The sequence below is a fragment of the Somniosus microcephalus genome, chromosome 25, assembly GCF_052327205.1.
Source record: "Somniosus microcephalus isolate GS21.2 chromosome 25, FLI_Smic_1.0, whole genome shotgun sequence".
Taxonomy (NCBI): Eukaryota; Metazoa; Chordata; class Chondrichthyes; order Squaliformes; family Somniosidae; genus Somniosus; species Somniosus microcephalus.
This window is the reverse complement of record NC_141011.1, coordinates 53,605,514-53,619,913: the sequence shown is the minus strand read 5'-3', so window position 1 is coordinate 53,619,913 and position 14,400 is coordinate 53,605,514. Positions and strand designations below refer to the sequence as shown.

Below are 14,400 nucleotides of genomic sequence, written 5' to 3'. Positions count from 1 at the left end.
GGGAGCTGTGACACAATACAACTCTGCATAATGGCCTATTCAAATCGCATCATAACCCATCCTAACGCTCACATTTCATTTCATCTTTACACTCACAGTTATATTCATCCTTACTACTAAGAAATTACACATTTTCCACAAAAAATCAACAATTATACACCGCATACAAAAAATGTTTCAAAGCTGCATGCCAACTCTGCACTTTGGCAAAATGTTCAACCTTATTCACTACAGAAACAATCATACAGCACACAACCAGGCCATTCGGCCCATCGTGTCTCTGCCGGCTCTTTCAAAGGGCTATCCAATTAATCCTACTCCTCTCTTCTTTCACCAAAGCCCTGCAATTATTTTACCTTCAAATATTATCCAAATTACCTTTTTACCTTAGGTCACCTCGAGCTGGGGTGGGGAAGGCGGGGAAACATCCTACTGTCGCCTCTGCTTCTTTTGCAAATTTTCTTCAATCTGTGTCTCCTGGTTACTGACCCTTCCGACACTGGAAACAGTTTATCCTTATTTACTCATCATCTTGTATTTATATAGCGTCTTTAACATAGTGAAACGTCCCAAGGCACTCCACAGGAGTGTTAGCAAACTAAATTTGACACCCAGCCGCACAAGGAGATATTAGGACAGATGACCAAAAGCTTGCTCGAAAAGGTAGGTTTTAAGGAGCGTCTGAAAGGAGGAGAGAGAGAGAGGCGGAGAGGTTTCGGGAGGGAATTCCAGAGTTTAGGGCCTAGGCAGCTGAAAGCACGCCCGCCACCGGCGGAGCGAATAAAGTAGGGGATACGCAAGACGCCCAAATTGCATGATCACAGAGATCAAAGGCGACATGAGGGAAAATGTTCTTACGCAGCGAGCGGTTAGCATCTGGAAATCACTGCTTGAAAGGGTGCTGGAGAGAAATTCAATTGTGGCTTTCAGAAGAGAATTGGGTAAGTACCTGAAAGAAAAGAATTTGCAGGGCTACGGGGAAAAGGCAGGGGGGTGGGACTAGCTGAAGTGCTCTTGCAGAGAGTCGGCACGGGCTCGACGGGCCGAATGGCCTCCCTCTGTGCTGCAATCGTTCTATTATATGACCTCGGAGGGTTGTAGGCAACGGTCCCTCTAATTTGTTTCTTTGGCCCGCACGCCCCGTCAACGGGCTGTGCGGCCCATTCAAAATTCAGCACGTGCACGTTTTTTCTATTCAAAAGCCGGCTCACCGGATGCGCGGGACCTGCAGCGCTCTGCGTTTCCACGCGGCTTTAAAGAGTGCATTGGTTGCAGGGCTGGAGGAGGTTACAGGGAAAGGGGGGGGCGATGCCGTGGAGGGATTTGAAAACAAGAGAATTTAAAAATCGAGGCGTTGCTGGACCATGAGCCAATGCAGGTCAGCGAGCACAGGGGGTGATGGGTAAATGGGACTTGGTGCGACTTAGGATACGGGCAGCAGAGTTCTTGGAGAAGTAACCCTTTCTGTTACTTCTTTATTTGTGGATGACGGCATGTGGTTAAGAAATAAGAAATAAGAGCAGGAGTAGGCCATGCGGCCCCTCGAGCCGGCTCCGCCATTCAATAAGATCATGGCCGGTCATCGACCTCAACTCCACTTTCCCGCTCGATCTCCATAACCCTAGAGTCCAAAAATCTATCAATCTCAGCCTTGAATATACCCAAAGACTCGGCATTCACAGCCCTCTGGGGCAGAGAACTCCAAAGGTTCACAAGCTTCTGAGTGAAGAAATTCCTCCTCATCTCGGTCTTAAATGGCCTACCCCTTATCCTGAGACTATGCCCCCTAGTTCTAGACACTCCAGCCAGGGGAAACAACCTCTCAGTATCTACCCTGCCAACCCCCTTCAGAATCTTGCATGTTTCAATGAGATCACCTCTCATTCTTCTAAACTGCCGAGAGTATAGGCCCATTCTACACAATCTCTCATCGTAGGACAGCCCTCTCATGTTGTTTGCAAAGGAAAATGCCACGGTTCTTAGAAGGTCCTGGTGATATTCCCTGCCACAGGACATCATTTTGATTTACGGCATGACTGAAACGGAACAGGAGAAAGTCTTACTGGAAGCACTGACCATGCTGGAGGAAGTTAGGATTGCTGCACCGTTGGCTCGAGTACCTCAATATTTCCAGTGTCTCCCTTACATATAACAACATTAAGGAACATTTAATTCCCAGCTCCGCGTTTAAGCTCTTAATGTGGCTTTTCCTTATATCATTTACTCACTATGAGGACAATGATCATACTGAAAAGAGTGAGAAAGATTACAAACAAAAACAACAACAACACCAACAACAACTTGTCTTTATATAGCGTCTTTAACGTAGTAAAAACGTCCCAAGGCCCTTCACAGGACTATTATAAGACAAAAAATGTGAAACCCGCTTAAAGAAATGAAGGTGGGTTTGTTGGTGAAATATTTCAACCACAGTGAGTGAATGTGACAAGTGATGAAGACTTGATGGGCCAAAACCTCACTATGTCTCTTATCGGTCTTTATGGGCAAAACTTGAAAATTGCTTTTTCAAAGACATCAGATTCCGAATTATTGATCATATGAAGATATGACAAACATTTACTTCAGATGCAATAAATATAAGGAGAGATTTATTTCCAGAAAACTTTCCGTGGCCTGAAGGACAGTTACTGAGGGAGCGTTCGTTTCCTTTTAAGGGCAATATGCACATATGCATGGCCGGCTCTGTATTATTGCAGCGTTTTGTCAAAGGATATATCATTATATATTGCAATATTTTAGCAGAATCGACATGAGAAAACAGCAGCACTTTCTGAATGAAGGGACATTGTGATTTTAAAAAAGGAGTCGTTGAGACGGTAAGAGGCAGTGAATGATGTGGCGAGGCAGTGTGTGCAGCTGGAAAGCATACTTACCTGGCAGGGGAGACACCATGATCAAGAAGGTGGTTCTCCCAGGACGAGGCTAGCCCATTGCACTTCGGGTGTGCTGACGCCTGCGATGTCCCCAAATGCGGGATACTCGACTGCAAAATTTGTGGTAGTGGGGGACTGCGTTCGCGCTCTCCCCTGGCTTTACAATAAAAAATAGAATTTCAACAGCATTCTCTTTTCAACTAAGCTGTCAAATATATATACCGTTATATATATCGTTTGCTTTGTTTTCAATTCTAACTGCGCTTTATTCCCAACACAGGGAGCTGTGACACAATACAACTCTGCATAATGGCCTATTCAAATCGCATCATAACCCATCCTAACGCTCACATTTCATTTCATCTTTACACTCACAGTTATATTCATCCTTACTACTAAGAAATTACACATTTTCCACAAAAAATCAACAATTATACACCGCATACAAAAAATGTTTCAAAGCTGCATGCCAACTCTGCACTTTGGCAAAATGTTCAACCTTATTCACTACAGAAACAATCATACAGCACACAACCAGGCCATTCGGCCCATCGTGTCTCTGCCGGCTCTTTCAAAGGGCTATCCAATTAATCCTACTCCTCTCTTCTTTCACCAAAGCCCTGCAATTATTTTACCTTCAAATATTATCCAAATTACCTTTTTACCTTAGGTCACCTCGAGCTGGGGTGGGGAAGGCGGGGAAACATCCTACTGTCGCCTCTGCTTCTTTTGCAAATTTTCTTCAATCTGTGTCTCCTGGTTACTGACCCTTCCGACACTGGAAACAGTTTATCCTTATTTACTCATCATCTTGTATTTATATAGCGTCTTTAACATAGTGAAACGTCCCAAGGCACTCCACAGGAGTGTTAGCAAACTAAATTTGACACCCAGCCGCACAAGGAGATATTAGGACAGATGACCAAAAGCTTGCTCGAAAAGGTAGGTTTTAAGGAGCGTCTGAAAGGAGGAGAGAGAGAGAGGCGGAGAGGTTTCGGGAGGGAATTCCAGAGTTTAGGGCCTAGGCAGCTGAAAGCACGCCCGCCACCGGCGGAGCGAATAAAGTAGGGGATACGCAAGACGCCCAAATTGCATGATCACAGAGATCAAAGGCGACATGAGGGAAAATGTTCTTACGCAGCGAGCGGTTAGCATCTGGAAATCACTGCTTGAAAGGGTGCTGGAGAGAAATTCAATTGTGGCTTTCAGAAGAGAATTGGGTAAGTACCTGAAAGAAAAGAATTTGCAGGGCTACGGGGAAAAGGCAGGGGGGTGGGACTAGCTGAAGTGCTCTTGCAGAGAGTCGGCACGGGCTCGACGGGCCGAATGGCCTCCCTCTGTGCTGCAATCGTTCTATTATATGACCTCGGAGGGTTGTAGGCAACGGTCCCTCTAATTTGTTTCTTTGGCCCGCACGCCCCGTCAACGGGCTGTGCGGCCCATTCAAAATTCAGCACGTGCACGTTTTTTCTATTCAAAAGCCGGCTCACCGGATGCGCGGGACCTGCAGCGCTCTGCGTTTCCACGCGGCTTTAAAGAGTGCATTGGTTGCAGGGCTGGAGGAGGTTACAGGGAAAGGGGGGGGGGCGATGCCGTGGAGGGATTTGAAAACAAGAGAATTTAAAAATCGAGGCGTTGCTGGACCATGAGCCAATGCAGGTCAGCGAGCACAGGGGGTGATGGGTAAATGGGACTTGGTGCGACTTAGGATACGGGCAGCAGAGTTCTTGGAGAAGTAACCCTTTCTGTTACTTCTTTATTTGTGGATGACGGCATGTGGTTAAGAAATAAGAAATAAGAGCAGGAGTAGGCCATGCGGCCCCTCGAGCCGGCTCCGCCATTCAATAAGATCATGGCCGGTCATCGACCTCAACTCCACTTTCCCGCTCGATCTCCATAACCCTAGAGTCCAAAAATCTATCAATCTCAGCCTTGAATATACCCAAAGACTCGGCATTCACAGCCCTCTGGGGCAGAGAACTCCAAAGGTTCACAACCTTCTGAGTGAAGAAATTCCTCCTCATCTCGGTCTTAAATGGCCTACCCCTTATCCTGAGACTATGCCCCCTAGTTCTAGACACTCCAGCCAGGGGAAACAACCTCTCAGTATCTACCCTGCCAACCCCCTTCAGAATCTTGCATGTTTCAATGAGATCACCTCTCATTCTTCTAAACTGCCGAGAGTATAGGCCCATTCTACACAATCTCTCATCGTAGGACAGCCCTCTCATGTTGTTTGCAAAGGAAAATGCCACGGTTCTTAGAAGGTCCTGGTGATATTCCCTGCCACAGGACATCATTTTGATTTACGGCATGACTGAAACGGAACAGGAGAAAGTCTTACTGGAAGCACTGACCATGCTGGAGGAAGTTAGGATTGCTGCACCGTTGGCTCGAGTACCTCAATATTTCCAGTGTCTCCCTTACATATAACAACATTAAGGAACATTTAATTCCCAGCTCCGCGTTTAAGCTCTTAATGTGGCTTTTCCTTATATCATTTACTCACTATGAGGACAATGATCATACTGAAAAGAGTGAGAAAGATTGCAAACAAAAACAACAACAACACCAACAACAACTTGTCTTTATATAGCGTCTTTAACGTAGTAAAAACGTCCCAAGGCCCTTCACAGGACTATTATAAGACAAAAAATGTGAAACCCGCTTAAAGAAATGAAGGTGGGTTTGTTGGTGAAATATTTCAACCACAGTGAGTGAATGTGACAAGTGATGAAGACTTGATGGGCCAGAACCTCACTATGTCTCTTATCGGTCTTTATGGGCAAAACTTGAAAATTGCTTTTTCAAAGACATCAGATTCCGAATTATTGTTCATATGAAGATATGACAAACATTTACTTCAGATGCAATAAATATAAGGAGAGATTTATTTCCAGAAAACTTTCCGTGGCCTGAAGGACAGTTACTGAGGGAGCGTTCGTTTCCTTTTAAGGGCAATATGCAAATATGCATGGCCGGCTCTGTATTATTGCAGCGTTTTGTCAAAGGGTATATCATTATATATTGCAATATTTTAGCAGAATCGACATGAGAAAACAGCAGCACTTTCTGAATGAAGGGACATTGTGATTTTAAAAAAGGAGTCGTTGAGACGGTAAGAGGCAGTGAATGATGTGGCGAGGCAGTGTGTGCAGCTGGAAAGCATACTTACCTGGCAGGGGAGACACCATGATCAAGAAGGTGGTTCTCCCAGGACGAGGCTAGCCCATTGCACTTCGGGTGTGCTGACGCCTGCGATGTCCCCAAATGCGGGATACTCGACTGCAAAATTTGTGGTAGTGGGGGACTGCGTTCGCGCTCTCCCCTGGCTTTACAATAAAAAATAGAATTTCAACAGCATTCTCTTTTCAACTAAGCTGTCAAATATATATACCGTTATATATATCGTTTGCTTTGTTTTCAATTCTAACTGCGCTTTATTCCCAACACAGGGAGCTGTGACACAATACAACTCTGCATAATGGCCTATTCAAATCGCATCATAACCCATCCTAACGCTCACATTTCATTTCATCTTTACACTCACAGTTATATTCATCCTTACTACTAAGAAATTACACATTTTCCACAAAAAATCAACAATTATACACCGCATACAAAAAATGTTTCAAAGCTGCATGCCAACTCTGCACTTTGGCAAAATGTTCAACCTTATTCACTACAGAAACAATCATACAGCACACAACCAGGCCATTCGGCCCATCGTGTCTCTGCCGGCTCTTTCAAAGGGCTATCCAATTAATCCTACTCCTCTCTTCTTTCACCAAAGCCCTGCAATTATTTTACCTTCAAATATTATCCAAATTACCTTTTTACCTTAGGTCACCTCGAGCTGGGGTGGGGAAGGCGGGGAAACATCCTACTGTCGCCTCTGCTTCTTTTGCAAATTTTCTTCAATCTGTGTCTCCTGGTTACTGACCCTTCCGACACTGGAAACAGTTTATCCTTATTTACTCATCATCTTGTATTTATATAGCGTCTTTAACATAGTGAAACGTCCCAAGGCACTCCACAGGAGTGTTAGCAAACTAAATTTGACACCCAGCCGCACAAGGAGATATTAGGACAGATGACCAAAAGCTTGCTCGAAAAGGTAGGTTTTAAGGAGCGTCTGAAAGGAGGAGAGAGAGAGAGGCGGAGAGGTTTCGGGAGGGAATTCCAGAGTTTAGGGCCTAGGCAGCTGAAAGCACGCCCGCCACCGGCGGAGCGAATAAAGTAGGGGATACGCAAGACGCCCAAATTGCATGATCACAGAGATCAAAGGCGACATGAGGGAAAATGTTCTTACGCAGCGAGCGGTTAGCATCTGGAAATCACTGCTTGAAAGGGTGCTGGAGAGAAATTCAATTGTGGCTTTCAGAAGAGAATTGGGTAAGTACCTGAAAGAAAAGAATTTGCAGGGCTACGGGGAAAAGGCAGGGGGGTGGGACTAGCTGAAGTGCTCTTGCAGAGAGTCGGCACGGGCTCGACGGGCCGAATGGCCTCCCTCTGTGCTGCAATCGTTCTATTATATGACCTCGGAGGGTTGTAGGCAACGGTCCCTCTAATTTGTTTCTTTGGCCCGCACGCCCCGTCAACGGGCTGTGCGGCCCATTCAAAATTCAGCACGTGCACGTTTTTTCTATTCAAAAGCCGGCTCACCGGATGCGCGGGACCTGCAGCGCTCTGCGTTTCCACGCGGCTTTAAAGAGTGCATTGGTTGCAGGGCTGGAGGAGGTTACAGGGAAAGGGGGGGGGGCGATGCCGTGGAGGGATTTGAAAACAAGAGAATTTAAAAATCGAGGCGTTGCTGGACCATGAGCCAATGCAGGTCAGCGAGCACAGGGGGTGATGGGTAAATGGGACTTGGTGCGACTTAGGATACGGGCAGCAGAGTTCTTGGAGAAGTAACCCTTTCTGTTACTTCTTTATTTGTGGATGACGGCATGTGGTTAAGAAATAAGAAATAAGAGCAGGAGTAGGCCATGCGGCCCCTCGAGCCGGCTCCGCCATTCAATAAGATCATGGCCGGTCATCGACCTCAACTCCACTTTCCCGCTCGATCTCCATAACCCTAGAGTCCAAAAATCTATCAATCTCAGCCTTGAATATACCCAAAGACTCGGCATTCACAGCCCTCTGGGGCAGAGAACTCCAAAGGTTCACAAGCTTCTGAGTGAAGAAATTCCTCCTCATCTCGGTCTTAAATGGCCTACCCCTTATCCTGAGACTATGCCCCCTAGTTCTAGACACTCCAGCCAGGGGAAACAACCTCTCAGTATCTACCCTGCCAACCCCCTTCAGAATCTTGCATGTTTCAATGAGATCACCTCTCATTCTTCTAAACTGCCGAGAGTATAGGCCCATTCTACACAATCTCTCATCGTAGGACAGCCCTCTCATGTTGTTTGCAAAGGAAAATGCCACGGTTCTTAGAAGGTCCTGGTGATATTCCCTGCCACAGGACATCATTTTGATTTACGGCATGACTGAAACGGAACAGGAGAAAGTCTTACTGGAAGCACTGACCATGCTGGAGGAAGTTAGGATTGCTGCACCGTTGGCTCGAGTACCTCAATATTTCCAGTGTCTCCCTTACATATAACAACATTAAGGAACATTTAATTCCCAGCTCCGCGTTTAAGCTCTTAATGTGGCTTTTCCTTATATCATTTACTCACTATGAGGACAATGATCATACTGAAAAGAGTGAGAAAGATTACAAACAAAAACAACAACAACACCAACAACAACTTGTCTTTATATAGCGTCTTTAACGTAGTAAAAACGTCCCAAGGCCCTTCACAGGACTATTATAAGACAAAAAATGTGAAACCCGCTTAAAGAAATGAAGGTGGGTTTGTTGGTGAAATATTTCAACCACAGTGAGTGAATGTGACAAGTGATGAAGACTTGATGGGCCAAAACCTCACTATGTCTCTTATCGGTCTTTATGGGCAAAACTTGAAAATTGCTTTTTCAAAGACATCAGATTCCGAATTATTGATCATATGAAGATATGACAAACATTTACTTCAGATGCAATAAATATAAGGAGAGATTTATTTCCAGAAAACTTTCCGTGGCCTGAAGGACAGTTACTGAGGGAGCGTTCGTTTCCTTTTAAGGGCAATATGCACATATGCATGGCCGGCTCTGTATTATTGCAGCGTTTTGTCAAAGGATATATCATTATATATTGCAATATTTTAGCAGAATCGACATGAGAAAACAGCAGCACTTTCTGAATGAAGGGACATTGTGATTTTAAAAAAGGAGTCGTTGAGACGGTAAGAGGCAGTGAATGATGTGGCGAGGCAGTGTGTGCAGCTGGAAAGCATACTTACCTGGCAGGGGAGACACCATGATCAAGAAGGTGGTTCTCCCAGGACGAGGCTAGCCCATTGCACTTCGGGTGTGCTGACGCCTGCGATGTCCCCAAATGCGGGATACTCGACTGCAAAATTTGTGGTAGTGGGGGACTGCGTTCGCGCTCTCCCCTGGCTTTACAATAAAAAATAGAATTTCAACAGCATTCTCTTTTCAACTAAGCTGTCAAATATATATACCGTTATATATATCGTTTGCTTTGTTTTCAATTCTAACTGCGCTTTATTCCCAACACAGGGAGCTGTGACACAATACAACTCTGCATAATGGCCTATTCAAATCGCATCATAACCCATCCTAACGCTCACATTTCATTTCATCTTTACACTCACAGTTATATTCATCCTTACTACTAAGAAATTACACATTTTCCACAAAAAATCAACAATTATACACCGCATACAAAAAATGTTTCAAAGCTGCATGCCAACTCTGCACTTTGGCAAAATGTTCAACCTTATTCACTACAGAAACAATCATACAGCACACAACCAGGCCATTCGGCCCATCGTGTCTCTGCCGGCTCTTTCAAAGGGCTATCCAATTAATCCTACTCCTCTCTTCTTTCACCAAAGCCCTGCAATTATTTTACCTTCAAATATTATCCAAATTACCTTTTTACCTTAGGTCACCTCGAGCTGGGGTGGGGAAGGCGGGGAAACATCCTACTGTCGCCTCTGCTTCTTTTGCAAATTTTCTTCAATCTGTGTCTCCTGGTTACTGACCCTTCCGACACTGGAAACAGTTTATCCTTATTTACTCATCATCTTGTATTTATATAGCGTCTTTAACATAGTGAAATGTCCCAAGGCACTCCACAGGAGTGTTAGCAAACTAAATTTGACACCCAGCCGCACAAGGAGATATTAGGACAGATGACCAAAAGCTTGCTCGAAAAGGTAGGTTTTAAGGAGCGTCTGAAAGGAGGAGAGAGAGAGAGGCGGAGAGGTTTCGGGAGGGAATTCCAGAGTTTAGGGCCTAGGCAGCTGAAAGCACGCCCGCCACCGGCGGAGCGAATAAAGTAGGGGATACGCAAGACGCCCAAATTGCATGATCACAGAGATCAAAGGCGACATGAGGGAAAATGTTCTTACGCAGCGAGCGGTTAGCATCTGGAAATCACTGCTTGAAAGGGTGCTGGAGACAAATTCAATTGTGGCTTTCAGAAGAGAATTGGGTAAGTACCTGAAAGAAAAGAATTTGCAGGGCTACGGGGAAAAGGCAGGGGGGTGGGACTAGCTGAAGTGCTCTTGCAGAGAGTCGGCACGGGCTCGACGGGCCGAATGGCCTCCCTCTGTGCTGCAATCGTTCTATTATATGACCTCGGAGGGTTGTAGGCAACGGTCCCTCTAATTTGTTTCTTTGGCCCGCACGCCCCGTCAACGGGCTGTGCGGCCCATTCAAAATTCAGCACGTGCACGTTTTTTCTATTCAAAAGCCGGCTCACCGGATGCGCGGGACCTGCAGCGCTCTGCGTTTCCACGCGGCTTTAAAGAGTGCATTGGTTGCAGGGCTGGAGGAGGTTACAGGGAAAGGGGGGGGCGATGCCGTGGAGGGATTTGAAAACAAGAGAATTTAAAAATCGAGGCGTTGCTGGACCATGAGCCAATGCAGGTCAGCGAGCACAGGGGGTGATGGGTAAATGGGACTTGGTGCGACTTAGGATACGGGCAGCAGAGTTCTTGGAGAAGTAACCCTTTCTGTTACTTCTTTATTTGTGGATGACGGCATGTGGTTAAGAAATAAGAAATAAGAGCAGGAGTAGGCCATGCGGCCCCTCGAGCCGGCTCCGCCATTCAATAAGATCATGGCCGGTCATCGACCTCAACTCCACTTTCCCGCTCGATCTCCATAACCCTAGAGTCCAAAAATCTATCAATCTCAGCCTTGAATATACCCAAAGACTCGGCATTCACAGCCCTCTGGGGCAGAGAACTCCAAAGGTTCACAAGCTTCTGAGTGAAGAAATTCCTCCTCATCTCGGTCTTAAATGGCCTACCCCTTATCCTGAGACTATGCCCCCTAGTTCTAGACACTCCAGCCAGGGAAAACAACCTCTCAGTATCTACCCTGCCAACCCCCTTCAGAATCTTGCATGTTTCAATGAGATCACCTCTCATTCTTCTAAACTGCCGAGAGTATAGGCCCATTCTACACAATCTCTCATCGTAGGACAGCCCTCTCATGTTGTTTGCAAAGGAAAATGCCACGGTTCTTAGAAGGTCCTGGTGATATTCCCTGCCACAGGACATCATTTTGATTTACGGCATGACTGAAACGGAACAGGAGAAAGTCTTACTGGAAGCACTGACCATGCTGGAGGAAGTTAGGATTGCTGCACCGTTGGCTCGAGTACCTCAATATTTCCAGTGTCTCCCTTACATATAACAACATTAAGGAACATTTAATTCCCAGCTCCGCGTTTAAGCTCTTAATGTGGCTTTTCCTTATATCATTTACTCACTATGAGGACAATGATCATACTGAAAAGAGTGAGAAAGATTGCAAACAAAAACAACAACAACACCAACAACAACTTGTCTTTATATAGCGTCTTTAACGTAGTAAAAACGTCCCAAGGCCCTTCACAGGACTATTATAAGACAAAAAATGTGAAACCCGCTTAAAGAAATGAAGGTGGGTTTGTTGGTGAAATATTTCAACCACAGTGAGTGAATGTGACAAGTGATGAAGACTTGATGGGCCAGAACCTCACTCTGTCTCTTATCGGTCTTTATGGGCAAAACTTGAAAATTGCTTTTTCAAAGACATCAGATTCCGAATTATTGTTCATATGAAGATATGACAAACATTTACTTCAGATGCAATAAATATAAGGAGAGATTTATTTCCAGAAAACTTTCCGTGGCCTGAAGGACAGTTACTGAGGGAGCGTTCGTTTCCTTTTAAGGGCAATATGCAAATATGCATGGCCGGCTCTGTATTATTGCAGCGTTTTGTCAAAGGGTATATCATTATATATTGCAATATTTTAGCAGAATCGACATGAGAAAACAGCAGCACTTTCTGAATGAAGGGACATTGTGATTTTAAAAAAGGAGTCGTTGAGACGGTAAGAGGCAGTGAATGATGTGGCGAGGCAGTGTGTGCAGCTGGAAAGCATACTTACCTGGCAGGGGAGACACCATGATCAAGAAGGTGGTTCTCCCAGGACGAGGCTAGCCCATTGCACTTCGGGTGTGCTGACGCCTGCGATGTCCCCAAATGCGGGATACTCGACTGCAAAATTTGTGGTAGTGGGGGACTGCGTTCGCGCTCTCCCCTGGCTTTACAATAAAAAATAGAATTTCAACAGCATTCTCTTTTCAACTAAGCTGTCAAATATATACCGTTATATATATCGTTTGCTTTGTTTTCAATTCTAACTGCGCTTTATTCCCAACACAGGGAGCTGTGACACAATACAACTCTGCATAATGGCCTATTCAAATCGCATCATAACCCATCCTAACGCTCACATTTCATTTCATCTTTACACTCACAGTTATATTCATCCTTACTACTAAGAAATTACACATTTTCCACAAAAAATCAACAATTATACACCGCATACAAAAAATGTTTCAAAGCTGCATGCCAACTCTGCACTTTGGCAAAATGTTCAACCTTATTCACTACAGAAACAATCATACAGCACACAACCAGGCCATTCGGCCCATCGTGTCTCTGCCGGCTCTTTCAAAGGGCTATCCAATTAATCCTACTCCTCTCTTCTTTCACCAAAGCCCTGCAATTATTTTACCTTCAAATATTATCCAAATTACCTTTTTACCTTAGGTCACCTCGAGCTGGGGTGGGGAAGGCGGGGAAACATCCTACTGTCGCCTCTGCTTCTTTTGCAAATTTTCTTCAATCTGTGTCTCCTGGTTACTGACCCTTCCGACACTGGAAACAGTTTATCCTTATTTACTCATCATCTTGTATTTATATAGCGTCTTTAACATAGTGAAACGTCCCAAGGCACTCCACAGGAGTGTTAGCAAACTAAATTTGACACCCAGCCGCACAAGGAGATATTAGGACAGATGACCAAAAGCTTGCTCGAAAAGGTAGGTTTTAAGGAGCGTCTGAAAGGAGGAGAGAGAGAGAGGCGGAGAGGTTTCGGGAGGGAATTCCAGAGTTTAGGGCCTAGGCAGCTGAAAGCACGCCCGCCACCGGCGGAGCGAATAAAGTAGGGGATACGCAAGACGCCCAAATTGCATGATCACAGAGATCAAAGGCGACATGAGGGAAAATGTTCTTACGCAGCGAGCGGTTAGCATCTGGAAATCACTGCTTGAAAGGGTGCTGGAGACAAATTCAATTGTGGCTTTCAGAAGAGAATTGGGTAAGTACCTGAAAGAAAAGAATTTGCAGGGCTACGGGGAAAAGGCAGGGGGGTGGGACTAGCTGAAGTGCTCTTGCAGAGAGTCGGCACGGGCTCGACGGGCCGAATGGCCTCCCTCTGTGCTGCAATCGTTCTATTATATGACCTCGGAGGGTTGTAGGCAACGGTCCCTCTAATTTGTTTCTTTGGCCCGCACGCCCCGTCAACGGGCTGTGCGGCCCATTCAAAATTCAGCACGTGCACGTTTTTTCTATTCAAAAGCCGGCTCACCGGATGCGCGGGACCTGCAGCGCTCTGCGTTTCCACGCGGCTTTAAAGAGTGCATTGGTTGCAGGGCTGGAGGAGGTTACAGGGAAAGGGGGGGGCGATGCCGTGGAGGGATTTGAAAACAAGAGAATTTAAAAATCGAGGCGTTGCTGGACCATGAGCCAATGCAGGTCAGCGAGCACAGGGGGTGATGGGTAAATGGGACTTGGTGCGACTTAGGATACGGGCAGCAGAGTTCTTGGAGAAGTAACCCTTTCTGTTACTTCTTTATTTGTGGATGACGGCATGTGGTTAAGAAATAAGAAATAAGAGCAGGAGTAGGCCATGCGGCCCCTCGAGCCGGCTCCGCCATTCAATAAGATCATGGCCGGTCATCGACCTCAACTCCACTTTCCCGCTCGATCTCCATAACCCTAGAGTCCAAAAATCTATCAATCTCAGCCTTGAATATACCCAAAGACTCGGCATTCACAGCCCTCTGGGGCAGAGAACTCCAAA

The 14,400-nt window shown here is 45.7% G+C and overlaps 4 non-coding genes across 4 annotated transcripts; all 4 read left to right on the top strand.

Moving 5' to 3' along the window:
* Positions 1-2,886: 2,886 nt before the first annotated feature.
* LOC147100872 (U1 spliceosomal RNA) lies at positions 2,887-3,050 on the top strand. Its single transcript, XR_015073674.1, has one exon. It is a non-coding gene; the product is annotated as a U1 spliceosomal RNA (small nuclear RNA).
* A 3,011-nt stretch (positions 3,051-6,061) lies between these two features.
* Positions 6,062-6,225, top strand: LOC147100871 (U1 spliceosomal RNA). The gene has a single exon (XR_015073673.1). It is a non-coding gene; the product is annotated as a U1 spliceosomal RNA (small nuclear RNA).
* A 3,011-nt stretch (positions 6,226-9,236) lies between these two features.
* On the top strand, positions 9,237-9,400 carry LOC147100870 (U1 spliceosomal RNA). The gene has a single exon (XR_015073672.1). It is a non-coding gene; the product is annotated as a U1 spliceosomal RNA (small nuclear RNA).
* Positions 9,401-12,409: 3,009 nt separating this feature from the next.
* LOC147100869 (U1 spliceosomal RNA) lies at positions 12,410-12,573 on the top strand. The gene has a single exon (XR_015073670.1). It is a non-coding gene; the product is annotated as a U1 spliceosomal RNA (small nuclear RNA).
* Positions 12,574-14,400: the final 1,827 nt, after the last annotated feature.